The following is a 27708-nucleotide window of genomic DNA, read 5'->3' as shown; positions in this document are numbered from 1 at the left end:
CCTATCTAATTAAGCACCAGTCTTTGCAAATCGTATAGAGAAAAAATACTTATAGTGAAGTACTTTGAAGTTGAAGAAATTCCAAAGAACCAATTCGAATCTTAGGTATTGCAATACATAGATTGAAGAGGGAAAGAAAATGCAAAATTACTTCTCTTTGAACTATAACCGATATATGAACATTAATTAAACCACAGAAAGGAAACAATTACTGGCAGTTGACCTTTTAATTGATCAACTATGCCATAGAATATTCAAGGAAGTTCAATGTTAGGTCATATTTACATTGACTTATAACAAAAATAAAACATAATTATTTATCTAATTGCTTTGCGTGCCGAAACAGTGTATTATGGTCAGATTAAATGCAATCGACAAAAAAAAAATCTGGAGCGAAGGTGTGATCACTTTTCCTTTGTTATTTAAACCTTAGAGTCAACATAGTCAAAATCGACATATTTATCAAAAATCTTGTTATTGTGAACTTCGTAGATGGAACATTATACAAAATAAGCAATAATAAAATAGGAAAATTAACTGTGAATAAATTAAAGACATATTGCTCAAGCACAAGTTTACCGTGCAATGCGGTTTTTTTTTTGCTGTGCTTGATGTTTACGTACGTTGTCACGTTCAAGGCTGGAATGGGGACGTTGCTTTCAAGAAGGATCCTCGTAGGAAGAAACTGTCACGCTCATAAACGCTTACATTATCCCTACAATAAAATTGAGAATGGAAATGGGGAATGTGTCAAAGAGACAACAACCCGACCAGGGAGTAGAAAACAACAACGCTTTAGTCGGACCGTGGATAGCTTGTTGTATGGCAGTAAAACCCTTATCCAACATACCCCTGATATTGAAGTGACTTTTGCAAATCTTTTATATTTCCCGACTATTCAATTTTTAGAACCTATACCTAATGCATTTTATGTTAAATTGTTTTCCGCCTGACCATGTATGAAGTATTTGACACTGCACGTTTAACAAATAGCCATCAATCTTCATATTCTTATATAAATAGATACGAAAACCCATAATACGTAAAAAAAAAAAAAAAACGCTCTGCTAACTACCGTTGTTCTATACTTCGTTTTAAAAAGCCAACACATTTATGTTTAAATTATACACAATAATCGAAAAGAAACAACACGAATTTCATTATAGAATAATTGGTATTATCCATCTGAATAGTCCATATTAAGTAAATAGTTCATCAACATCTGAAATAATTAGATATAAAATTTTAACTTCAGAAACATATTACACTTTCAAAATAAACAGCTGCGCCATGAGCGCATGATACGCCCGACGTCTTGTGTGGAAGTTTTATGCAATAATCATAAACAGTTTCTGAGAAAGTTTTAAGCAATATCCATATATTGTTTTTTAGACACGGCGGGACATGTGAAACCCCCAACCCTGTTTTTTTTTTTTACAAAAAACTAAATATCACTAAAATAAAATTTTGAATCAAAACCAAAAAGTATACAGATCTTTAGATTAATATAACAAAGAAGTGTGTAAAGTTTTAAGCAATAATCATTAATTATTATTGAGATACGATGCGACATGTAAAAAAAACCTCCCCTGTTTAACAAAATACTCTATAACTCCAAAATAAAGTTTTGAATCATCACCAAAAAGTATACAGATCTTTAGATTAATATAACAAAGAAGTGTGTAAAGTTTTAAGCAATAATCATAAATTGTTTTTGAGATACGGCACAACATGTAAAAAAACCCTCCCCCTTTTTTACAAAATACTCAATAACTCAAAAACGAAATTTTGAATCATCACCAAAAAGTATACAGATCTTCAGATTAATATAACAAAGACATGTGTAAAGTTTTAAGCAATAATCATAAATCGTTTTTGAGATATGGTGCGACATGTAAAAAACCCCTCCCCCTTTTTTACAAAATACTCAATAACTCAAAAATAAAATTTTGAATCATCACCAAAAAGTATACAGATATTAAGATTAATATAACTAAGAAGTGTTTAAAGTTTTAAGCCATAATCAAGAATCGTTTTTGAGATACGGTGCGACATGTGAAAAAAACACACCCCTGTTTTAGTTACAAAGTGCGGTAACTCAAAAAGTTTTAATCTTATTTTCTCCAAAAAGTATACAGATCATTTGACCATCATAAGAAACAACTATATTAAGTTTCATGAAATTTGGATAAGTCGTTCTCAAGTTACGGTGCGACATGTTTACGCCGGACAGACAGACGGACGGACAGACAGACGGACGGACACCGGACATTTGTATACCATAATACGTCCCGTCAAAATTTTGACGGGCGTATAAAAACTAATAGACAAGGATCAATTATATTTTACTAACCCAAGATAAACACGGTAAAACGTGCTTTTGAGAGTTGTTCTAATCTTCTTTTAAAATTGACCTAAAAAGTCAGAAATCCATATACCAAATTTTTATAAACATTTCAGACACAATGAAATTTAAATACATTTTCAAAGATAAATACTTCATCTACTCAACAAAATTAAAAGACTGTTTCAAATCATCGACCAAAGTTTTCAAAATACAATGAAACATTATCTACAATTGTATCCAGCAAAAAATATCAACCAGTAAATGAACTTCAAGTGTTTTATTTTTCTATGTGAAGAAGTTAAGTACAAAATTGAACCGTTACATAAATTGTTTCGTATTAGTATGAAAAGTTTGTCATTACAATGAACATGTGTCTTTTAAGATCCAAAACACATTAATAATCCTTTTTGAAAAGCCAAAGTAACTCAGCAAATAGCTTTTGAATGACTATGTTAAGTTTTGTGCTAAAATTATCCACTAAAGAAAAAAACCAAATGAATAAATGAAAAGGGTTCGGATTAATGTAATATTCATGACAAGTGCCTTTGCATACTCCATACGTAATGATTATCTTTATTAAAAAGCCAAAGTAGCTCCGTAGATAGCTTTTAAATAGCTATTTTGAATTGAGTTGTACCTGAATGTTAAGTGACCATTGAAGTTTTGTCCTAAATGTATATGCACTAAAGAAAAAACATTGATGCTTATTGCAGTCGTTTGCTAAATTGGATACACTTATGAAAAGCTGTTAAATATTTAAACAATTCAGGAAATAACAATATTTATCAGGGTGTAACTAAAAAGTTCTTAAATGTATAGACGGTTCAATTTGCATTTCGTTCATAATTGACCAATAAATACCTTTATGTTTACTTGCTAAAAACGAAATTTAATCTGTCTAATGGAATATCTAAGTTTATCGATAAGTATGAATAACTGGAAACATTAACTGTACCATTATATACAACTTCAAATTCTTAACATCCATTTACTTAGAAGAGATTTCTACAAAAGGCCGTACTTGAAAATGATTAAAACACATTATATATTTTAAGACTTTCAAATTGGTTATTTTGAAACAAATAATGCTATAACGGTACGGTGTTTAACATTTGTATTTAAGGAATGACTGTAATATTTTTTCTGTCTATGAAGAAATAACATAAAAAAATTGGTGCACACTGAATAACGCGCGTAGCGGGTTATTTAACAGTGTGCACCACATTTTTTATGTTATTTCGACATAACAAAATAACGTCAGCCAATCAAAAGACGCGTTACATCCAAAATTAAATATTCAATAAGATATTAGCATCAGGACATTTTCCGAAATCTTGAGCACCTCCAGTTGCGGGATTTTCTCGCTGTGTTAAACACCCACCAGTCAATGTCCATTTTCGTAAGATCATTTAGTTAATGGCGTGTTTATTTTTTTTTCTCGATATATTTAACTTTGTCCATGGATTCACTTAATCTTTTCTTTTCCGTAAAAAAAAAGGCTAAATGATGTGCATTTTTAACAGCAAATTCTTGTAATTCCCGAATTACATACGCCACTAACCACATGTTTCTTTTCGTGTTAAAAGTTTGTTTTGCTAACGTTTGAATTCTTATGATTTTTAAGGTTATCTAATGTGTATAATAAAATGTATGCTAATTATATATACAAGAAATTTAAGGTTTTAAATTTGTGACACGAGTAAAGAAGTGAAAGATATGACATTTTTAGATATAAAAGATATGCTCATGTAGGTCAACTAATATAATTATAAATTATAATGACAAATCAATGTAACATTATTAGGTAATTTCTTGGGGGGGGGGGGGGGGGGGGGGGGTCTGTTTTTTTTTGTCGGAGCCATATTTTTTTCTCAGTTTTTTCGACACTACCAATCAAATTATTCTCCAAAATTTAACATTATCAGATATGTGGAAAATCTAGATTGTATTTTGTCTTCTCCTTGACCACATTATTTTTTAATCATATTGGGGATCAGAATAATTTTTTAGGAGAAAAACATACCACCACCCCCTTGAAATTAAATAGTCGTTTCTTTGATATGAATTCAAACCAAATATGAATGGCCATCGGCTGATTTTTTGCTTGTCTATCGTCCAGTAGCAAATATTTCATAAATATTCCGATACATGTATATCAGTTTTAACGATACATTGCAAAGATAATAAGATATGTTATAGGGAAATCTGTCCTGGATTGAAAGTTAGAAGAAATTAAATAAAATAACTTACTGTACAGTATTTTCAATGTAACACATGCAAAAGTAACCCATACGATTTAAAAATTGAAATTATATACGTTTATGAACTTAATCGTTTAATTGTTCAATTACAATGTAAAATACGTCTACTCAGATATACTAATTTAAATGAGATTAAAGTACATGGACTAAATTTTTTTTTACCTTGTTACATGTCCTGCTATATGATAATCCAAAGTAACCTAATCCATCTTAAACAATAATCCGTAATCTGGTTAATATGCATATGAATTATAGTTCGCATTACCTTATCAGGTCAATCGGTGATCTTAACAAAAATAAGATTAGACCATATACCTACTATAACTAAGAAAGGAATTTAAAGTAGCAGTATACAAACTTTATGATAATTGCTCTTAAAAACCTCTAATTGTATGTTACAATACGAAATAATTGAAGCAATTTATAAAATTGAGTATGTGTAAATAATGGCATTACAATTTAACACAGATGTTGCAATCGAAGATTTTTTTCTGTAGTAAGACTTCAATTGACTCAATCAAATGTGGGGTGTGGGGTTACAACGTAACTATATGGTCAGTTATAAGAGGCACATGCAAACCAAAATATGAATCAATTCAAAAGAGAAAACTAACGACCAAGCAACACGAACCCCATAAAAAAAATTTGTGGTAATCTCAGGTGCTCCACAAGGGTTAGTGGATCCTGCTCCACATGTGGCACCCGTCGTGTTGATAATTCTCAATTTCAAACATTATTAGAACTGTTTGAGTCATTTTATAAGAATCAACTTGGATTTAACTATAAACAGCATTCAAAATGTATATATTTCATGTAGTTTAAGAATTGTTAAATACTTAAGGAAAAGATAGCTTTCAGACAATGCTTTGAGGGTATCAAAAGAAAAGATAGGGTCACCGTATGTTTTTTTCGGCTAAAATACAAAATAGGAAAATTCCATGTAGAAGCCTTCAAAAAATGCACTGTTTTAGAGTTACATCCCCTTAAAATGGCAATTTTTTTTTTTTTTAAACAACCAAAAATAATCATCATTTGCAACAATATCAATATTTATCAGTTATATTCTTATAAGTTGGTTCTTTTAAATGAAAATTCACATTAAATATCTGCAGAACCAATAAACCAAGTTTTCTTAGAGGAAAATATGTCTACTTTATAGACTTTTATTTTTTTTACTGCAAACTATTTCATCAACTATGCCTAAAATGCGAACTTGTAATTAAAATATATGTTGCCAATTTTAAGTTGTGACCTTAGAAAACAGGCTTTTCTTAACCAATACCAAAATTGTATCTAGATATACAGTACAAAACATGTCAAATTGTAGTATTATGTCTTAATTTTCTTCATCGATAATGAAAAGTACCGAATGTCATATCAATTTATCAATTACGAAAGGTGTAGAAAGTTGCTTACGGTAATCCTTAAGTATAATATGTCCAAATTGGAATAAGGTTTCATGGCGATGTCAGTTTATTTTTGTGCGTTTGAATGTCCCTTTGGTATCATTTGCCTCTTTATTTTTCGTCGAATTCATATCACCTAGTGAATATACAAATTCAAGTGAATTAGGTTACATCTCTTCTAATTTCTACACTTACTCCGTTGGATGTGTACTGAATCAATTGATATGGGCGTCAAGTTGGTTACCTATTCCCTATTCCCTATTCGTTACCTATTCCCTATTCCCTATTCGTTGCCTATTCGTTACCTATTCCCTATTCCCTATTCGTTGCCTATTCGTTACCTATTCCCTATTCCCTATTCGTTACCTATTCGTTACCTATTCCCTATTCCCTATTCGTTACCTATTCCCTATTCCCTATTCGTTGCCTATTCGTTACCTATTCCCTATTTCCTATTCGTTACCTATTCCCTATTCCCTATTCGTTACCTATTCGTTACTTATTTGATTTTTAATATCCTTCCCCCTTTTTAATTATGGCATGGAATAGTTTAATATGGCTGCCGTTACCATGGAAACGGCACAATTGTGAAAAAAATGAGTTTTTGGTTTTTGGTGAACTGTTTGGATATGCTTCAACTCAGAATCATCATATTTTAAAACAATGTAGGTGCCTACTATATACAGGTGTTGGATGATTTTGGCGATCATTGGAACTACTATGTTGCCATGGAAACTACACCAAAATTTTCAAAATTCTAAAAATGCTTAAAACTTCATGAAACTTCACAGTAATGATGAGCAACATTGGAGTTGGAATTTCCAAAATAGGTCTTGTTACCATGGAAACAATGCAAAAAGGTCAAAAATTTCAAAAATAAGAATTTTCCGCAAACTGGATGAAACTTTACAGGAATGGTAACTGGCATAGGCAGAGTTGGATTTTGAAGTTAGAATTTTCAAAATGGCCGCCGTAACCATGGAAACAGCAAAAATATCAAAAATTCAAAATGTTCAAACTTAATGAAACTTTGCAAAAATGTTACTAGACATCTGTAGATGCTCTCTTTGACTTTGGAATTGTCAAAATGGCTGCCGCTCACCTGGTAATAGGGGGAAGGGGTGCCTTCCGTTATTGCTTGCAATTACAAATCTAGTTGTTAATAGTCTTACATATGGTAATAGTTCTGAATTGGTTGAGGTAAAATGATCTTTTTATGACCTATTTATATGTGTTTGTGCTCAACCGATCCTTTTACTTCATGTTCGATACGCATTTGTTCCTTACTTGTTTTTTTATACGTTCTACCTTTTAACTGCTTTATGTCCGTATGTTTGAAGATGGATCTTGGTTCTAAGGGATGAAATCACCGTGTTAGCGCTTGCAAAAAATAGAAGATGTGGTATGATTGCCAATGAGACAACACTCCACAATAGACCAACATGACACAGAAATTATCAACTATAGGTCACTGTACGGCCTTCCACAATGAGCATAGCCCAAACCGTGTAGTCACCTATAAAAGGCCCAGACATGACAACCTCACACAATTCAAACAACAAAACTGACGGCCGTATTTCATATACCAAAAAATAAACGGATATATGTAACACAAAAACAAACGATAACTACTTAATTTCAGGCTCTTGTCTAGGGACAGGCACATACTAACATAATGTGGTGGGGTTAAACATGTAAGCAGGGTCTACATCGTTTCGGAGCATGCTATTACCTTGTTGAATTCGTTCCATAACTCGCTTATAATTCGCTTGTAATACGTGTATCATACGTTGCACCTTTTAAAACATGATTTTTAATTGTTTTGTTGTCTCTGGTGGTAGATTTGGGTTCTCACAGGTGATATAACTCTATAAGCGCATTTGTACCTGTTCCAGCGCTCGGATAATACCCTGTTACTTTTTCGTTCCTGATTCGCTTTTAATGCGCGGGGTATACGTTGCACATTTAAATAAATCGTTTTTTAATTGTTTTTATGTCTCTGGTGGTAAGAATGTGTTCTTAGAGATGAAATGACTCTATTAGCACGCATGTACCCGTTCCAGCGCTCGCTTAATACCCTGTTACCTATTCGTTACCTATTCACTTATAATACGTTTGTTGTACGTTGCACCTTTTAGAAAAGGATTTTTAATTAAGTTCATATCTCTGGTGGTAATAATGTGTTCTTTTAGATGAAATACCCCTATTAGCGCGTATGTACTCGTTCCAGCGCTCGGATAATACCCTGTTACTGATTCGTTCCCTATTCGCTTTTAATGCGCGGGTTATACGCTGCACCTTGAAATAAATCGTTTTTCAATTGTGCCCATGTCTCTGGTGGTAACAATGTGTTCTTAGAGATGAAATGACTCTATTAGCACGCATGTACCCGTTCCAGCGCTCGCTTTATACCCTGTTACCTATTCGTTACCTATTCGCTTATAATACGTTTGTTGTACGTTGTACCTTTCAGAAAAAGGATTTTCAATGGTGTCCGTGTCTCTGGTTGTAACAATGTGTTATTAGAGATGAAATGATCCTATTAGCGCGTATGTACCCGTTCCAGCGCTCGATAAATACCCTGTTACCTATTCGTTACCTATTCACTTATAATACGTTTGTTGTACGTTGCACCTTTTAGAAAAGGATTTTCAATTAAATTCATATCTCTGGTGGTAACAATGTGTTCTTAGAGATGAAATGACCCCATTAGAGCGCATGTACCCGTTCCAGCGCTCGGTAAATAACCTGTTACCTATTCGTTACTTATTCGCTTTTAATGCGCGGGGTATACGGTGCACCTTGAAATAAATCGTTTTTTAATAGTGTTCAGGTCTCTGGTGGTAAGAATGTGTTCTTAGAGATGAAATTATCCTATTAGCGCGCATGTACCCGTTCCAGCGCTCGGTTAATACCCTGTTACCTATTCGTTACCTATTCGTTACCTATTCGCTTATAATACATTTTTTTATACGTTGCACCTGTTAGAAAAGGATTTTTAATTATATCCAGGTCTCAGACGGTAACAATGTGTTCTTAGAGATGAAATGACCCCATTAGAGCGAATGTACCCGTTCCAGCGCTCGGTAAATAACCTGTTACCTATTCGATACCTATTCGCTTTTAATGCGCGGGGTATACGGTGCACCTTGAAATAAATCGTTTTTTAATTGTGTTCAGGTCTCTGGTGGTAAGAATATGTTCTTAGAGATGAAATGACCCTATTAGCGCGCATGTACCCGTTCCAGCGCTCGGTTAATACCCTGTTACCTATTCGTTACCTATTCGTTACCTATTCGCTTATAATACATTTTTTTATACGTTTCACCTGTTAGAAAAGGATTTTCAATTATGTCCATGTCTCAGGTGGTAACAATGTGTTCTTAGAGATGAAATTACCCTATTAGCGCTCATGTACCCGTTCCAGTGCTCGGTAAATAATCTTGTTACCTAGTCGTTACCTATTCGCTTTTAATGCACGGGGTATACGCTGCAACTTGAAATAAATCGTGTTTTAATTGTGTTCATGTCTGGTGGTAACAATGTGTTCTTAGAGATGAAATGACCCCATTAGAGCGCATGTACCCGTTCCAGCGCTCGGTAAATAACCTGTTACCTATTCGTTACTTATTCGCTTTAAATGCGCGGGGTATACGGTGCACCTTGAAATAAATCGTTTTTTAATTGTGTTCAGGTCTCTGGTGGTAAGAATGTGTTCTTAGAGATGAAATTACCCTATTAGCGCGCATGTACCCGTTCCAGCGCTCGGTTAATACCCTGTTACCTATTCGTTACCTATTCGCTTATAATACATTTTTTTATACGTTGCACCTGTTAGAAAAGAATTTTTAATTATGTCCAGGTCTCAGACGGTAACAATGTGTTCTTAGAGATGAAATGACCCCATTAGAGCGCATGTACCCGTTCCAGCGCTCGGTAAATAACCTGTTACCTATTCGTTACCTATTCGCTTTTAATGCGCGGAGTATACGGTGCACCTTGAAATTAATCGTTTTTTAATTGTGTTCAGGTCTCTGGTGGTAAGAATGTGTTCTTAGAAATGAAATTACCCTATTAGCGCGCATGTACCCGTTCCAGCGCTCGGTTAATACCCTGTTACCTATTCGTTACCTATTCGTTACCTATTCGCTTATAATACATTTTTTTTATACGTTGCACCTGTTAGAAAAGGATTTTCAATTATGTCCATGTCTCAGGTGGTAACAATGTGTTCTTAGAGATGAAATTACCCTATTAGCGCTCATGTTCCCGTTCCAGTGCTCGGTAAATAATCTTGTTACCTATTCGATACCTATTCGCTTTTAATGCGCGGGGTATACGCTGCAACTTGAAATCAATCGTGTTTTAATTGTGTTCATGTCTGGTGGTAACAATGTGTTCTTAGAGATGAATGATCCCATTAGAGCGCATGTACCCGTTCCAGCGCTCGGTAAATAACCTGTTACCTATTCGTTACTTATTCGCTTTTAATGCGCGGGGTATACGGTGCACCTTGAAATAAATCGTTTTTTAATTGTGTTCAGGTCTCTGGTGGTAAGAATGTGTTCTTAGAGATGAAATTACCCTATTAGCGCGCATGTACCCGTTCCAGCGCTCGGTTAATACCCTGTTACCTATTCGTTACCTATTCGCTTATAATACATTTTTTTATACGTTTCACCTGTTAGAAAAGGATTTTCAATTATGTCCATGTCTCAGGTGGTAACAATGTGTTCTTAGAGATGAAATGACCCCATTAGAGCGCATGTACCCGTTCCAGCGCTCGGTAAATAAGCTGTTACCTATTCGTTACCTATTCGCTTTTAATGCGCGGGGTATACGCTGCAACTTGAAATAAATCGTGTTTTAATTGTGTTCATGTCTGGTGGTAACAATGTGTTCTTAGAGATGAAATGACCCCATTAGAGCGCATGTACCCGTTCCAGCGCTCGGTAAATAACCTGTTACTTATTCGTTGCTTAAAAATCCTTTTCTAAAAGGTGCAACATACAACAAAAGTATTATAAGTGAATAGGTAACGAATAGGTAACAGGGTATTTACCGAACGCTGGAACGGGTACATGCACGCTAATAGGGTAATTTCATCTCTAAGAACACATTGTTACCACAAAAGACATGGAGACAATTAAAAATCCTTTTCTAAAAGGTGCAACATACAACAAACGTATTATAAGTGAATAGGTAACGAATAGGTAACGAATAGGTAATAGGGTATTAAACGACCGCTGGAACGGGTTCATGCGCTCTAATAGGGTCATTTCATCTCTAAGAACACATTGTTACCACCAGAGACATGAACACAATTAAAAAACGATTTATTTCAAGGTGCAACGTATACCTCGTGCATTAAAAGCAAATAAGGAACGAATAAGAAGCAGGGTATTAACTGAGCGCTGGAACGAGTACATACGCGCTAATAGGGGTATTTCATCTAAAAGAACACATTATTACCACCAGAGATATGAACTGAATTAAAAATCCTTTTCTAAAAGGTGCAACGTACAACAAACGTATTATAAGTGAATAGGTAACGAATAGGTAACAGGGTATTTATCGAGCGCTGGAACGGGTACATGCACGCTAATAGGGTCATTTCATCTCTAAGAACACATTGTTACCGTCTGAGACCTGGACATAATTGAAAATCCTTTTCTAACAGGTGCAACGTATAAAAAAATGTATTATAAGCGAATAGGTAACGAATAGGTAACAGGGTATTAACCGAGCGCTGGAACGGGTACATGCGCACTAATAGGGTAATTTCATCTCTAAGAACACATTCTTACCACCAGAGACCTGAACACAATTAAAAAACGATTTATTTCAAGGTGCACCGTATACCCCGCGCATTAAAAGCGAATAAGTAACGAATAGGTAACAGGTTATTTACCGAGCGCTGGAACGGGTACATGCGCTCTAATGGGGTCATTTCATCTCTAAGAACACATTGTTACCACCAGACCTGAACACAATCAAAACACGATTTATTTCAAGTTGCAGAGTATACCCCGCGCATTAAAAGCGAATAGGTAACGAATAGGTAACAGCTTATTTACCGAGCGCTGGAACGGGTACATGCGCTCTAATGGGGTCATTTCATCTCTAAGAACACATTGTTACCACCTGAGACATGGACATAATTGAAAATCCTTTTCTAACAGGTGAAACGTATAAAAAATGTATTATAAGCGAATAGGTAACGAATAGGTAACAGGGTATTAACCGAGCGCTGGAACGGGTACATGCGCTCTAATGGGATCATTCATCTCTAAGAACACATTGTTACCACCAGACATGAACACAATTAAAACACGATTGATTTCAAGTTGCAGCGTATACCCCGCGCATTAAAAGCGAATAGGTAACGAATAGGTAACAAGATTATTTACCGAGCACTGGAACGGGAACATGAGCGCTAATAGGGTAATTTCATCTCTAAGAACACATTGTTACCACCTGAGACATGGACATAATTGAAAATCCTTTTCTAACAGGTGCAACGTATAAAAAAATGTATTATAAGCGAATAGGTAACGAATAGGTAACAGGGTATTAACCGAGCGCTGGAACGGGTACATGCGCGCTAATAGGGTAATTTCATTTCTAAGAACACATTCTTACCACCAGAGACCTGAACACAATTAAAAAACGATTAATTTCAAAGTGCACCGTTTACTCCGCGCATTAAAAGCGAATAGGTAACAGGTTATTTACCGAGCGCTGGAACGGGTACATGCGCTCTAATGGGGTCATTTCATCTCTAAGAACACATTGTTACCGTCTGAGACCTGGACATAATTAAAAATTCTTTTCTAACAGGTGCAACGTATAAAAAAATGTATTATAAGCGAATAGGTAACGAATAGGTAACAGGGTATTAATCGAGCGCTGGAACGGGTACATGCGCGCTAATAGGGTCATTTCATCTCTAAGAACACATTCTTACCACCAGAGACCTGAACACAATTAAAAAACGATTTATTTCAAGGTGCACCGTATACCCCGCGCATTAAAAGCGAATAGGTATCGAATAGGTAACAGGTTATTTACCGAGCGCTGGAACGGGTACATGCGCTCTAATGGGGTAATTTCATCTCTAAGAACACATTGTTACCGTCTGAGACCTGGACATAATTAAAAATCCTTTTCTAACAGGTGCAACGTATAAAAAAATGTATTATAAGCGAATAGGTAACGAATAGGTAACGAATAGGTAACAGGGTATTAACCGAGCGCTGGAACGGGTACATGCGCGCTAATAGGGTAATTTCATCTCTAAGAACACATTCTTACCACCAGAGACCTGAACACAATTAAAAAACGATTTATTTTAAGGTGCACCGTATACCCCGCGCATTAAAAGCGAATAAGTAACGAATAGGTAACAGGTTATTTACCGAGCGCTGGAACGGGTACATGCGCTCTAATGGGATCATTCATCTCTAAGAACACATTGTTACCACCAGACATGAACACAATTAAAACACGATTGATTTCAAGTTGCAGCGTATACCCCGCGCATTAAAAGCGAATAGGTAACGAATAGGTAACAAGATTATTTACCGAGCACTGGAACGGGAACATGAGCGCTAATAGGGTAATTTCATCTCTAAGAACACATTGTTACCACCTGAGACATGGACATAATTGAAAATCCTTTTCTAACAGGTGCAACGTATAAAAAAATGTATTATAAGCGAATAGGTAACGAATAGGTAACGAATAGGTAACAGGGTATTAACCGAGCGCTGGAACGGGTACATGCGCGCTAATAGGGTAATTTCATTTCTAAGAACACATTCTTACAACCAGAGACCTGAACACAATTAAAAAACGATTAATTTCAAGGTGCACCGTATACTCCGCGCATTAAAAGCGAATAGGTAACGAATAGGTAACAGGTTATTTACCGAGCGCTGGAACGGGTACATGCGCTCTAATGGGGTCATTTCATCTCTAAGAACACATTGTTACCGTCTGAGACCTGGACATAATTAAAAATTCTTTTCTAACAGGTGCAACGTATAAAAAAATGTATTATAAGCGAATAGGTAACGAATAGGTAACAGGGTATTAACCGAGCGCTGGAACGGGTACATGCGCGCTAATAGGGTCATTTCATCTCTAAGAACACATTCTTACCACCAGAGACCTGAACACAATTAAAAAACGATTTATTTCAAGGTGCACCGTATACCCCGCGCATTAAAAGCGAATAAGTAACGAATAGGTAACAGGTTATTTACCGAGCGCTGGAACGGGTACATGCGCTCTAATGGGGTCATTTCATCTCTAAGAACACATTGTTACCACCAGACTTGAACACAATTAAAACACGATTTATTTCAAGTTGCAGCGTATACCCCGCGCATTAAAAGCGAATAGGTAACGAATAGGTAACAAGATTATTTACCGAGCACTGGAACGGGTACATGAGCGCTAATAGGGTAATTTCATCTCTAAGAACACATTGTTACCACCTGAGACATGGACATAATTGAAAATCCTTTTCTAACAGGTGAAACGTATAAAAAAATGTATTATAAGCGAATAGGTAACGAATAGGTAACGAATAGGTAACAGGTTATTAACCGAGCGCTGGAACGGGTACATGCGCGCTAATAGGGTCATTTCATCTCTAAGAACACATTCTTACCACCAGAGACCTGAACACAATTAAAAAACGATTTATTTCAAGGTGCACCGTATACCCCGCGCATTAAAAGCGAATAGGTATCGAATAGGTAACAGGTTATTTACCGATCGCTGGAACGGGTACATGCGCTCTAATGGGGTCATTTCATCTCTAAGAACACATTGTTACCGTCTGAGACCTGGACATAATTAAAAATCCTTTTCTAACAGGTGCAACGTATAAAAAAATGTATTATAAGCGAATAGGTAACGAATAGGTAACGAATAGGTAACAGGGTATTAACCGAGCGCTGGAACGGGTACATGCGCGCTAATAGGGTAATTTCATCTCTAAGAACACATTCTTACCACCAGAGACCTGAACACAATTAAAAAACGATTTATTTCAAGGTGCACCGTATACCCCGCGCATTAAAAGCGAATAAGTAACAAATAGGTAACAGGTTATTTACCGAGCGCTGGAACGGGTACATGCGCTCTAATGGGGTCATTTCATCTCTAAGAACACATTGTTACCACCAGACCTGAACACAATTAAAACACGATTTATTTCAAGTTGCAGAGTATACCCCGCGCATTAAAAGCGAATAGGTAACGAATAGGTAACAGCTTATTTACCGAGCGCTGGAACGGGTACATGCGCTCTAATGGGGTCATTTCATCTCTAAGAACACATTGTTACCACCTGAGACATGGACATAATTGAAAATCCTTTTCTAACAGGTGAAACGTATAAAAAATGTATTATAAGCGAATAGGTAACGAATAGGTAACAGGGTATTAACCGAGCGCTGGAACGGGTACATGCGCTCTAATGGGGTCATTTCATCTCTAAGAACACATTGTTACCACCAGACATGAACACAATTAAAACACGATTTATTTGAAGTTGCAGCGTATACCCCGCGCATTAAAAGCGAATAGGTATCGAATAGGTAACAGGTTATTTACCGAGCGCTGGAACGGGTACATGCGCTCTAATGGGGTCATTTCATCTCTAAGAACACATTGTTACCACCTGAGACGTGGACATAATTGAAAATCCTTTTCTAACAGGTGAAACGTATAAAAAAATGTATTATAAGCGAATAGGTAACGAATAGGTAACAGGATATTAACCGAGCGCTGGAACGGGTACATGCGCGCTAATAGGGTCATTTCATCTCTAAGAACACATTCTTACCACCAGAGACCTGAACACAATTAAAAAACGATTTATTTCAAGGTGCACCGTATACCCCGCGCATTAAAAGCGAATAAGTAACGAATAGGTAACAGGTTATTTACCGAGCGCTGGAACGGGTACATGCGCTCTAATGGGGTCATTTCATCTCTAAGAACACATTGTTACCACCAGACATGAACACAATTAAAACACGATTTATTTCAAGTTGCAGCGTATACCCCGCGCATTAAAAGCGAATAGGTAACGAATAGGTAACAAGATTATTTACCGAGCACTGGAACGGGTACATGAGCGCTAATAGGGTAATTTCATCTCTAAGAACACATTGTTACCACCTGAGACATGGACATAATTGAAAATCCTTTTCTAACAGGTGAAACGTATAAAAAAATGTATTATAAGCGAATAGGTAACGAATAGGTAACGAATAGGTAACAGGTTATTAACCGAGCGCTGGAACGGGTACATGCGCGCTAATAGGGTCATTTCATCTCTAAGAACACATTCTTACCACCAGAGACCTGAACACAATTAAAAAACGATTTATTTCAAGGTGCACCGTATACCCCGCGCATTAAAAGCGAATAGGTATCGAATAGGTAACAGGTTATTTACCGATCGCTGGAACGGGTACATGCGCTCTAATGGGGTCATTTCATCTCTAAGAACACATTGTTACCGTCTGAGACCTGGACATAATTAAAAATCCTTTTCTAACAGGTGCAACGTATAAAAAAATGTATTATAAGCGAATAGGTAACGAATAGGTAACGAATAGGTAACAGGGTATTAACCGAGCGCTGGAACGGGTACATGCGCGCTAATAGAGTAATTTCATCTCTAAGAACACATTCTTACCACCAGAGACCTGAACACAATTAAAAAACGATTTATTTCAAGGTGCACCGTATACCCCGCGCATTAAAAGCGAATAAGTAACGAATAGGTAACAGGTTATTTACCGAGCGCTGGAACGGGTACATGCGCTCTAATGGGGTCATTTCATCTCTAAGAACACATTGTTACCACCAGACCTGAACACAATTAAAACACGATTTATTTCAAGTTGCAGAGTATACCCCGCGCATTAAAAGCGAATAGGTAACGAATAGGTAACAGCTTATTTACCGAGCGCTGGAACGGGTACATGCGCTCTAATGGGGTCATTTCATCTCTAAGAACACATTGTTACCACCTGAGACATGGACATAATTGAAAATCCTTTTCTAACAGGTGAAACGTATAAAAAATGTATTATAAGCGAATAGGTAACGAATAGGTAACAGGGTATTAACCGAGCGCTGGAACGGGTACATGCGCTCTAATGGGGTCATTTCATCTCTAAGAACACATTGTTACCACCAGACATGAACACAATTAAAACACGATTTATTTCAAGTTGCAGCGTATACCCCGCGCATTAAAAGCGAATAGGTATCGAATAGGTAACAGGTTATTTACCGAGCGCTGGAACGGGTACATGCGCTCTAATGGGGTCATTTCATCTCTAAGAACACATTGTTACCACCTGAGACGTGGACATAATTGAAAATCCTTTTCTAACAGGTGAAACGTATAAAAAAATGTATTATAAGCGAATAGGTAACGAATAGGTAACAGGGTATTAACCGAGCGCTGGAACGGGTACATGCGCGCTAATAGGGTAATTTCATCTCTAAGAACACATTCTTACCACCAGAGACCTGAACACAATTAAAAAACGATTTATTTTAAGGTGCACCGTATACCCCGCGCATTAAAAGCGAATAAGTAACGAATAGGTAACAGGTTATTTACCGAGCGCTGGAACGGGTACATGCGCTCTAATGGGATCATTCATCTCTAAGAACACATTGTTACCACCAGACATGAACACAATTAAAACACGATTGATTTCAAGTTGCAGCGTATACCCCGCGCATTAAAAGCGAATAGGTAACGAATAGGTAACAAGATTATTTACCGAGCACTGGAACGGGAACATGAGCGCTAATAGGGTAATTTCATCTCTAAGAACACATTGTTACCACCTGAGACATGGACATAATTGAAAATCCTTTTCTAACAGGTGCAACGTATAAAAAAATGTATTATAAGCGAATAGGTAACGAATAGGTAACGAATAGGTAACAGGGTATTAACCGAGCGCTGGAACGGGTACATGCGCGCTAATAGGGTAATTTCATTTCTAAGAACACATTCTTACCACCAGAGACCTGAACACAATTAAAAAACGATTAATTTCAAGGTGCACCGTATACTCCGCGCATTAAAAGCGAATAGGTAACGAATAGGTAACAGGTTATTTACCGAGCGCTGGAACGGGTACATGCGCTCTAATGGGTTCATTTCATCTCTAAGAACACATTGTTACCGTCTGAGACCTGGACATAATTAAAAATTCTTTTCTAACAGGTGCAACGTATAAAAAAATGTATTATAAGCGAATAGGTAACGAATAGGTAACAGGGTATTAACCGAGCGCTGGAACGGGTACATGCGCGCTAATAGGGTAATTTCATCTCTAAGAACACATTCTTACCACCAGAGACCTGAACACAATTAAAAAACGATTTATTTCAAGGTGCACCGTATACCCCGCGCATTAAAAGCGAATAAGTAACGAATAGGTAACAGGTTATTTACCGAGCGCTGGAACGGGTACATGCGCTCTAATGGGGTCATTTCATCTCTAAGAACACATTGTTACCACCAGACATGAACACAATTAAAACACGATTTATTTCAAGTTGCAGCGTATACCCCGCGCATTAAAAGCGAATAGGTAACGACTAGGTAACAAGATTATTTACCGAGCACTGGAACGGGTACATGAGCGCTAATAGGGTAATTTCATCTCTAAGAACACATTGTTACCACCTGAGACATGGACATAATTGAAAATCCTTTTCTAACAGGTGAAACGTATAAAAAAATGTATTATAAGCGAATAGGTAACGAATAGGTAACGAATAGGTAACAGGGTATTAACCGAGCGCTGGAACGGGTACATGCGCGCTAATAGGGTCATTTCATCTCTAAGAACACATTCTTACCACCAGAGACCTGAACACAATTAAAAAACGATTTATTTCAAGGTGCACCGTATACCCCGCGCATTAAAAGCGAATAGGTATCGAATAGGTAACAGGTTATTTACCGAGCGCTGGAACGGGTACATGCGCTCTAATGGGGTCATTTCATCTCTAAGAACACATTGTTACCGTCTGAGACCTGGATATAATTGAAAATCCTTTTCTAACAGGTGCAACGTATAAAAAAATGTATTATAAGCGAATAGGTAACGAATAGGTAACAGGGTATTAACCGAGCGCTGGAACGGGTACATGCGCGCTAATAGGATAATTTCATCTCTAAGAACACATTCTTACCACCAGAGACCTGAACACTATTAAAAAACGATTTATTTCAAGGTGCACCGTATACCCCGCGCATTAAAAGCGAATAAGTAACGAATAGGTAACAGGTTATTTACCGAGCGCTGGAACGGATACATGCGCTCTAATGGGGTCATTTCATCTCTAAGAACACATTGTTACCACCAGAGATATGAATTTAATTGAAAATCCTTTTCTAAAAGGTGCAACGTACAACAAACGTATTATAAGTGAATAGGTAACGAATAGGTAACAGGGTATTTATCGAGCGCTGGAACGGGTACATACGCGCTAATAGGATCATTTCATCTCTAATAACACATTGTTACAACCAGAGACACGGACACCATTGAAAATCCTTTTTCTGAAAGGTACAACGTACAACAAACGTATTATAAGCGAATAGGTAACGAATAGGTAACAGGGTATAAAGCGAGCGCTGGAACGGGTACATGCGTGCTAATAGAGTCATTTCATCTCTAAGAACACATTGTTACCACCAGAGACATGGGCACAATTGAAAAACGATTTATTTCAAGGTGCAGCGTTTAACCCGCGCATTAAAAGCGAATAGGGAACGAATCAGTAACAGGGTATTATCCGAGCGCTGGAACGAGTACATACGCGCTAATAGGGGTATTTCATCTAAAAGAACACATTATTACCACCAGAGATATGAACTTAATTAAAAATCCTTTTCTAAAAGGTGCAACGTACAACAAACGTATTATAAGTGAATAGGTAACGAATAGGTAACGAATAGGTAACAGGGTATTAAGCGAGCGCTGGAACGGGTACATGCGTGCTAATAGAGTCATTTCATCTCTAAGAACACATTCTTACCACCAGAGACATAAACACAATTAAAAAACGATTTATTTCAATGTGCAACGTATACCTCGCGCATTAAAAGCGAATCAGGAACGAAAAAGTAACAGGGTATTATCCGAGCGCTGGAACAGGTACAAATGCGCTTATAGAGTTATATCACCTGTGAGAACCCAAATCTACCACCAGAGACAACAAAACAATTAAAAATCATGTTTTAAAAGGTGCAACGTATGATACACGTATTACAAGCGAATTATAAGCGAGTTATGGAACGAATTCAACAAGGTAATAGCATGCTCCGAAACGATGTAGACCCTGCTTACATGTTTAACCCCACCACATTATGTTAGTATGTGCCTGTCCCTAGACAAGAGCCTGAAATTAAGTAGTTATCGTTTGTTTTTGTGTTACATATATCCGTTTATTTTTTGGTATATGAAATACGGCCGTCAGTTTTGTTGTTTGAATTGTGTGAGGTTGTCATGTCTGGGCCTTTTATAGGTGACTACACGGTTTGGGCTATGCTCATTGTGGAAGGCCGTACAGTGACCTATAGTTGATAATTTCTGTGTCATGTTGGTCTATTGTGGAGTGTTGTCTCATTGGCAATCATACCACATCTTCTTTTTTTTGCAAGCGCTAACACGGTGATTTCATCTCTTAGAACCAAGATCCATCTTCAAACATACGGACATAAAGCAGTTAAAAGGTAGAACGTATAAAAAAACAAGTAAGGAACAAATGCGTATCGAACATGAAGTAAAAGGATCGGTTGAGCACAAACACATATAAATAGGTCATAAAAAGATCATTTTACCTCAACCAATTCAGAACTATTACCATATGTAAGACTATTAACAACTAGATTTGTAATTGCTAGCAATAACGGAAGGCACCCCTTCCCCCTATTACCAGGTGAGCGGCAGCCATTTTGACAATTCCAAAGTCAAAGAGAGCATCTACAGATGTCTAGTAACATTTTTGCAAAGTTTCATTAAGTTTGAACATTTTGAATTTTTGATATTTTTGCTGTTTCCATGGTTACGGCGGCCATTTTGAAAATTCTAACTTCAAAATCCAACTCTGCCTATGCCAGTTACCATTCCTGTAAAGTTTCATCCAGTTTGCGGAAAATTCTTATTTTTGAAATTTTTGACCTTTTTGCATTGTTTCCATGGTAACAAGACCTATTTTGGAAATTCCAACTCCAATGTTGCTCATCATTACTGTGAAGTTTCATGAAGTTTTAAGCATTTTTAGAATTTTGAAAATTTTGGTGTAGTTTCCATGGCAACATAGTAGTTCCAATGATCGCCAAAATCATCCAACACCTGTATATAGTAGGCACCTACATTGTTTTAAAATATGATGATTCTGAGTTGAAGCATATCCAAACAGTTCACCAAAAACCAAAAACTCATTTTTTTCACAATTGTGCCGTTTCCATGGTAACGGCAGCCATATTAAACTATTCCATGCCATAATTAAAAAGGGGGAAGGATATTAAAAATCAAATAAGTAACGAATAGGTAACGAATAGGGAATAGGGAATAGGTAACGAATAGGAAATAGGGAATAGGTAACGAATAGGCAACGAATAGGGAATAGGGAATAGGTAACGAATAGGGAATAGGGAATAGGTAACGAATAGGTAACGAATAGGGAATAGGGAATAGGTAACGAATAGGCAACGAATAGGGAATAGGGAATAGGTAACGAATAGGCAACGAATAGGGAATAGGGAATAGGTAACGAATAGGGAATAGGGAATAGGTAACCAACTTGACGCCCATCTGATTGATACTTCAGTCTTGGCAAACATGATTTATTTATAAATCGCAATTGCTTTGAACCAGCTTTTATTTAGTGGGAGGGCTTTCAGATCAGTATTTATTTGTGTCTTATTAGTTGTTTTTGTCTAGCTGATCGTGCAAGGGCTTTATTGCCAGTCAAGGTCGTTAACAACTTCCATTTGTTGTTGTCGAGCTTTGTGTCGATCTGACAAGACTAAATTTTCGACTTTGTTATCATGTTATATTATAGTATCACTATGCCAGGTTAGTGGCTGGGTGCCCCTACATATGTTCACCCACCACTTTCTATAGGGGGTCTCATTGGGGGGTTCCGATCCCGGATCCCTCTTACTGTTTTGTCAGATTCCCGTATCCCGCTAACACTATGTACGTAAGCAATTCTCATTTTTTTGTCATTTCCCGGGTCCCGCAAGACCTCATTTCCTGTTTTCCCTGTAATTAAGTGATTGTCATTGGTCGCTGTCTATCATATTTCTATTCCGTTGAGTGTTTTGTTATAAATCAGGCCGTTGGTTTTCTACTTTGAATTGTTTCATACCGGGGCCTTTAATAGCTGAATTTACAGCCTGATTTTTGCTCATCATTAAGAGAACTTTTATCTTCTACGTACTTAAAGCACTTTATAATGTCAGAGAAATAAAATTGGTAATCAATATTTCACCTAAAAAAACAATAAACTAATAATCTAAAATTAAAACATTTGAGACTTTTACCTTGTACGTTAAGAATTCAAGTTATGTTTTATCTTTATCCTGTAAACCAGTAAATCCCCTTCTCAATAACCACTCAATAAAATTAAATAAATTAGTTGATATACACAATTTATAAAACTAGACTGATTGAAATTGGACTTCTCCAATATATATATATATATCGATTCCATGCTAACATGACCGATTTGATGTATCTTATATTCAATATTTTTCTCGTGTTAAACACTAATGACTTAAATGACTATAATTTATACGATATTCACTGCTATTTATTGATTTTGAATTAGGATTTAAGTTCAAGATTCAATTGTATTGTATTAAAGGGCCCGAAAATACAGAAGCAATTGCCTGTACCAAGTCACGAGCTTTTTTATTCAATTGCTGTTGTTGGTCACTGTCTGTCATATTTGTTGTTTGTTGCATAAATCCTGTCGTTGGTTTTCTCGATTGAAAACAATCAGCTAAACATTGAGATTAAAAACCCTTAGTGCGAACTCAGAACTTGTAGAGACCAGGTTATTTGAGAAGACAAGATCTCTGGTCTAGTATGAATCACCCGTCAAGCGAGTCACCATTTCTTGTTATAAACTATCAAAACTGATCAAAACAAAGTAGATGGGTACAGATGGACTGGAACTGGACATGCAAGAAGTTTCTGTACCGCTTTGACTAAATTTAACTACTTTATTCAGTACAAATATACTCTCAAATTACAATGGTATAACATATTATTAATTCAATACTCAGGAAAAGTGACATTTGTTATCACAAATTCTTGATGTACCTATATACATTGATTCACAGTGCTGTAAGATCCAAACTGATCCCTGACAAAAATATCACAAACTGAGATTTTAATCAGTTGATCTCATCGATTCCATAGAAAATTGAAATAGCGCTGTTGCATACCGTGTTCTTACGTTTCAGTTTGCGGAATAATTATTTTACTTGTCAATGAATAGATAATGCCATGTTTATTGATTCAACGAAGATTAAACGTTTGGAATCATACAGCTTATCGTATGAAATATGAATCTAAAAATAAGGAGATGTGGTATTATTGCACATGAGACAAATATCCACAAAAGTTCAAATGACGTGAATATCAGCAAGACGTACGGTCTTTAACCATGAGAAAACCCCAAACCCAGTGTGAGCTATCACGAAAACGCCCACTCGAGCGAAATAATTCAAACGAGTAAACCAGCGGCTTTATTCATAACAGTTCAATTTACGAAAAAACAAATAGGACAAACATGAACCAACGACAAATATTTAATCACAGGGATATGACTTGGGACAGCCAAAAAAAGATTGTGGCGCTGTTAAACATGTTTGTTAACGCTTAACACATCACCTCGTGTTATTATACTGTTTTACTGACATCCATTTATTTGATGCGACGGATTGTCTTGACTTTTCAATTTAGACTTAAACCTTTACATCGTGTAAACGACATTCGTGTGCTATTTAGATGACGACTGCAATCAAAACACTCGGTCTTTTTTACAAATGAGTTAAAAATAATAATTTGAAATTAAAATATTTATTTTTATTATTCATATAGGCATTGGAATGATAAGAATATAAACCTAAATGACACAAAGTAGCAAGGAAAGTACAAACTCATAAATATTTCATAGTTAAAGGTTAACACTAACTCTTAAAAGGAAAAGATCGACAAAAATGAACATTAACCTTTTTTCTTCTGTCAGATACGGTTTTAAGTGTTTGAACTAATTTCAAAGAGATAATTAAAAGGATTATATATTGACATATATACATTAAAGTGTTGAAAGGTTTTAGCCTCATGAAACATTTAGATAAATGTGAAGCTTTTAAAATATTCCTCTAAACAAACTATCAATTACTTTCTAATTTGACATACCCACACGATGTATTTACATGCATTCATTTAAAATAAGTCTAGTAACCTAGTAAAGGTATTTGGATATGCATCAAGAAAATCCGCATTAATTGTACAACTTATAAATAAAGATGGTATTGATCACGAATTAAAATTGTATAGCATTCAATGTTTTTATTGATTTATATTGTATCTAATATTTCTATAAAATATCTGCATACAAATAATATCGGATTTGTTGCACATGACTTAAACAACATGCAGATATAGGTCTGATTTGAACCAGGCATTGTGTTAAAAGGTGTACTGTTTATTATTGATGTTTATATGTTATCCTTTGTTTTATGACTAGTACAACATGTAGATGTATGTCTGATTTCAACCACGCATTGTGTAAGCAGGTGTAATGTTTATTATTTATGTTTATATTTTATCTTTTGTTTTATAGGTGCTGATCCTCTTTATCGTTATTAATTGATTTGTGTTTAAAACGGTGTAATCTCAGAACTCAATGTAAATCATTTGAAATGTTAACTGGGACCCGATTAACAGGAAGTTGATAGGCGACTAATCTTTCAATACATTTCGCAGTACACCATGCCAAAACAAAGCTTGAAACCAAGTTTCATGTAGCTCTGATAATGCAACCAAACTGTTTAGGACGGAAACACCAAAATATTCATTCATTTTGGAGTGGTCCAAAAAAAAAAGAATTGCTTGAACACTGTTTGAATTTATAATTTCTAAAAACTCTCAAGTTTTTAAGGAACTACATATAACGTATATAATACAAAGAACATGCAAATATACCATCGTTAGTTAAAAAAAAACACTACATGCGTTGACCAAGTAAGTCTAGCCAGATAGCTTCATGGGAGTTGAAACCTTATTGGAACAATATGCTAGTTCAGTATGGGACCCGTCCCAACAAAATGATATCCATAGATTGGAAATGGTTCAAAGAAGACCAGCAAGGTATGTTACTAACAGATACCACAACACTTCATCTGTTAGTGACATTATTGAACATCAAGAATGGACTACACCACAGAAAAGAGAAAACAAAGCAGACTAATAATGATGTATAAGCTTGATAACAAAATAACAAATAAATACATCAAATAAACTGATATTATAACAAATGAACGTCCTTCCAGGAATAACAACGAAAAAGTATTCAGAATTCCATAATTCAAAACAACAGTTCGGAAGGAGTCATTCTATCCTAGAACAATAAGAGATTGGAACACCTTGCCCAACTGGAAGGTCTCTGCCCCGACTCATGATTCTTTGAAGGCTCAGCTCCGTCAGTAAATTAAGATGACATGTTTTTATTTGCACCGGTATATACATTTCACCTAGTTTTGGATTTTGTTGAATTACAAATTTTATTCATGCGCGCACTCCATAAATGTGGCAGAATAGTCAACCAGTTGACGGTGGCCGCTTACTGAAAGAAGAAGAAGAAGTCTTTCTTCATTGTATTTAGTACGCAAACATTTTCTTTAAGGATGCATATTACAAAACCCACAAAAATCCTTTATCAGGGTCTGTATTTTTGTGTGTGTGAGTGGGAGGGGGGAATTGGAGGCGGGGAGGATTATCATTACTGCAATCTTTAACTTTGTTGGCCATTTTTCACGGTTCAATATTTTTGACCCATTATAAAAAGCCCACTTACAACCTTCTAAATAAGGAAAAAATCGACACCTGAAGTTTGGGAAATCCATAAAAAAAGTTCAACTCTTTTTGGCTTCAGAATAGACAAATGTATGTCTGTTAAATTCAAGGGGATTGTAGTGTTAGTTTGTGTACAATAAAAATAGCATGAACAAATATTTCTGGAAAATTTTCACATATTTCGGAAACATTAATACTTTTTTTCTTTGAAACGACATGTTGTGCTTTTTAAGAGTACATACTATCTTATAAGAGTTTTGACTTTTCGCCAGTAATTTGCATTTCTTTATATAATAACAATTCATTCTTTTCTATTTTGTACCCACTTTCCCTGGTTTTTTTTTTAATTTTATATTCGTTATTCTCTATTTAATTCTGTTAACCACATCAGACCCTCTTATATTTGATTAAGGACTTTCCGTTTTGAATTTTTCTCGGAGTTTAGTATTGTTGTGATTTTACTTTTTATATTAAAGACAATCTTGTATTTATATATAACTCGTATAACACGAGCAGAATTAATCATATTAGTTTACTTAAAATTATGCAAACAAATCTGAATATCAATGATCTCAATAACATCACTGATCGTAAATTTTAAATTACAAAACAACAACTTCATAAATAACGAATAATATTTATAAAGTGTCCTTTAAATATTTAAAAAGAAAATGTTAGTTTTGTGTATGAACTTACCTAATTTTACCGTGAACTTAATCTTAAAACTTTTATCGTAAATCGTTAATTACAAAACAACTTCATAAAAAACAAAAACTATAATATAAAGCGTCATTTAAACTGTTTAACAGAAAATGTACAATGTCTCCTAAATTACAAAACAAAACCTTAATAAAAAAAATAAATATAAAATAACACAAGGCGTCAATTAAATATTTAAAAAGAAAATGTCTATTTTGTTTATCACCTTACCTAATTCTTCTGTGAACTTTACTTGATCGTTGAGTTAAACCTCCTTACACCAGTATTGTCTAGTAAATCAACATTAATGTTTATCGTGTATATGTTTATATTGTAGATATCCCACCTATAATCCCATACGTTCATGTTAAAATTGACTTTAAGTCTATTGATCACCTTAAGAAATAACCGTTCAATAAGTTATACACTTTATCATTAGTCTGACACATTGTATAAGGAAAATTAATTGAATTTGGATAAATTTTTAAAGAATAAGACGCATTGCAATTTATTGCAAGGTTTTGTCCCGTGTGATATACTTACCGTATATCAATAAATATTCCTTCAGGACATAATCTGCATGGTTTGGTTTTGTTTATATCTGAATAGATTTATTTTAAGAAGAGTTTCGTTACTGGCTCTGAAGGAGGTGTGTAGGATGTATTGCTTATTGAATCCAGTCTCTGCCAGGTCAAGAATAAATAGGCCATGCAGGCTCATCGCACGTATAAATGTTTTCTATAATTTCAGCTGTTTGTTGTCTGTTGGATATCGATATACGGGATGCATACATGTATATACAGTCATGTCCAACAGAGTACATAGTTAAA

At 35.6% G+C, this 27708-nt stretch overlaps 1 protein-coding gene across 3 annotated transcripts in view; it reads right to left on the bottom strand.

The window, feature by feature from the left end:
- LOC143076460 (uncharacterized) overlaps positions 1 to 27239 on the bottom strand; it is a 32907-nt gene extending 5668 nt beyond the window's left edge. The window contains exon 1 of one of the 3 annotated variants that reach the window (XM_076252249.1): positions 27110 to 27239. The gene's annotated coding sequence lies outside the window, so the exon portion shown is untranslated. Of the gene's footprint in view, positions 1 to 4597; positions 4660 to 4770; positions 4869 to 27109 lie in introns of those variants that run through there. The other 2 variants (XM_076252250.1, XM_076252251.1) reach the window with 2 other exon arrangements.
- Between the last annotated feature and the right edge of the window lie 469 nt (positions 27240 to 27708).

Source organism: Mytilus galloprovincialis, chromosome 5 (genome assembly GCF_965363235.1).
Source record: "Mytilus galloprovincialis chromosome 5, xbMytGall1.hap1.1, whole genome shotgun sequence".
In the NCBI taxonomy this organism is placed as follows: domain Eukaryota; kingdom Metazoa; phylum Mollusca; class Bivalvia; order Mytilida; family Mytilidae; genus Mytilus; species Mytilus galloprovincialis.
The sequence above is the reverse complement of the archived record's forward strand: the minus strand, read 5'-3'. Positions and strand labels throughout refer to the sequence as shown.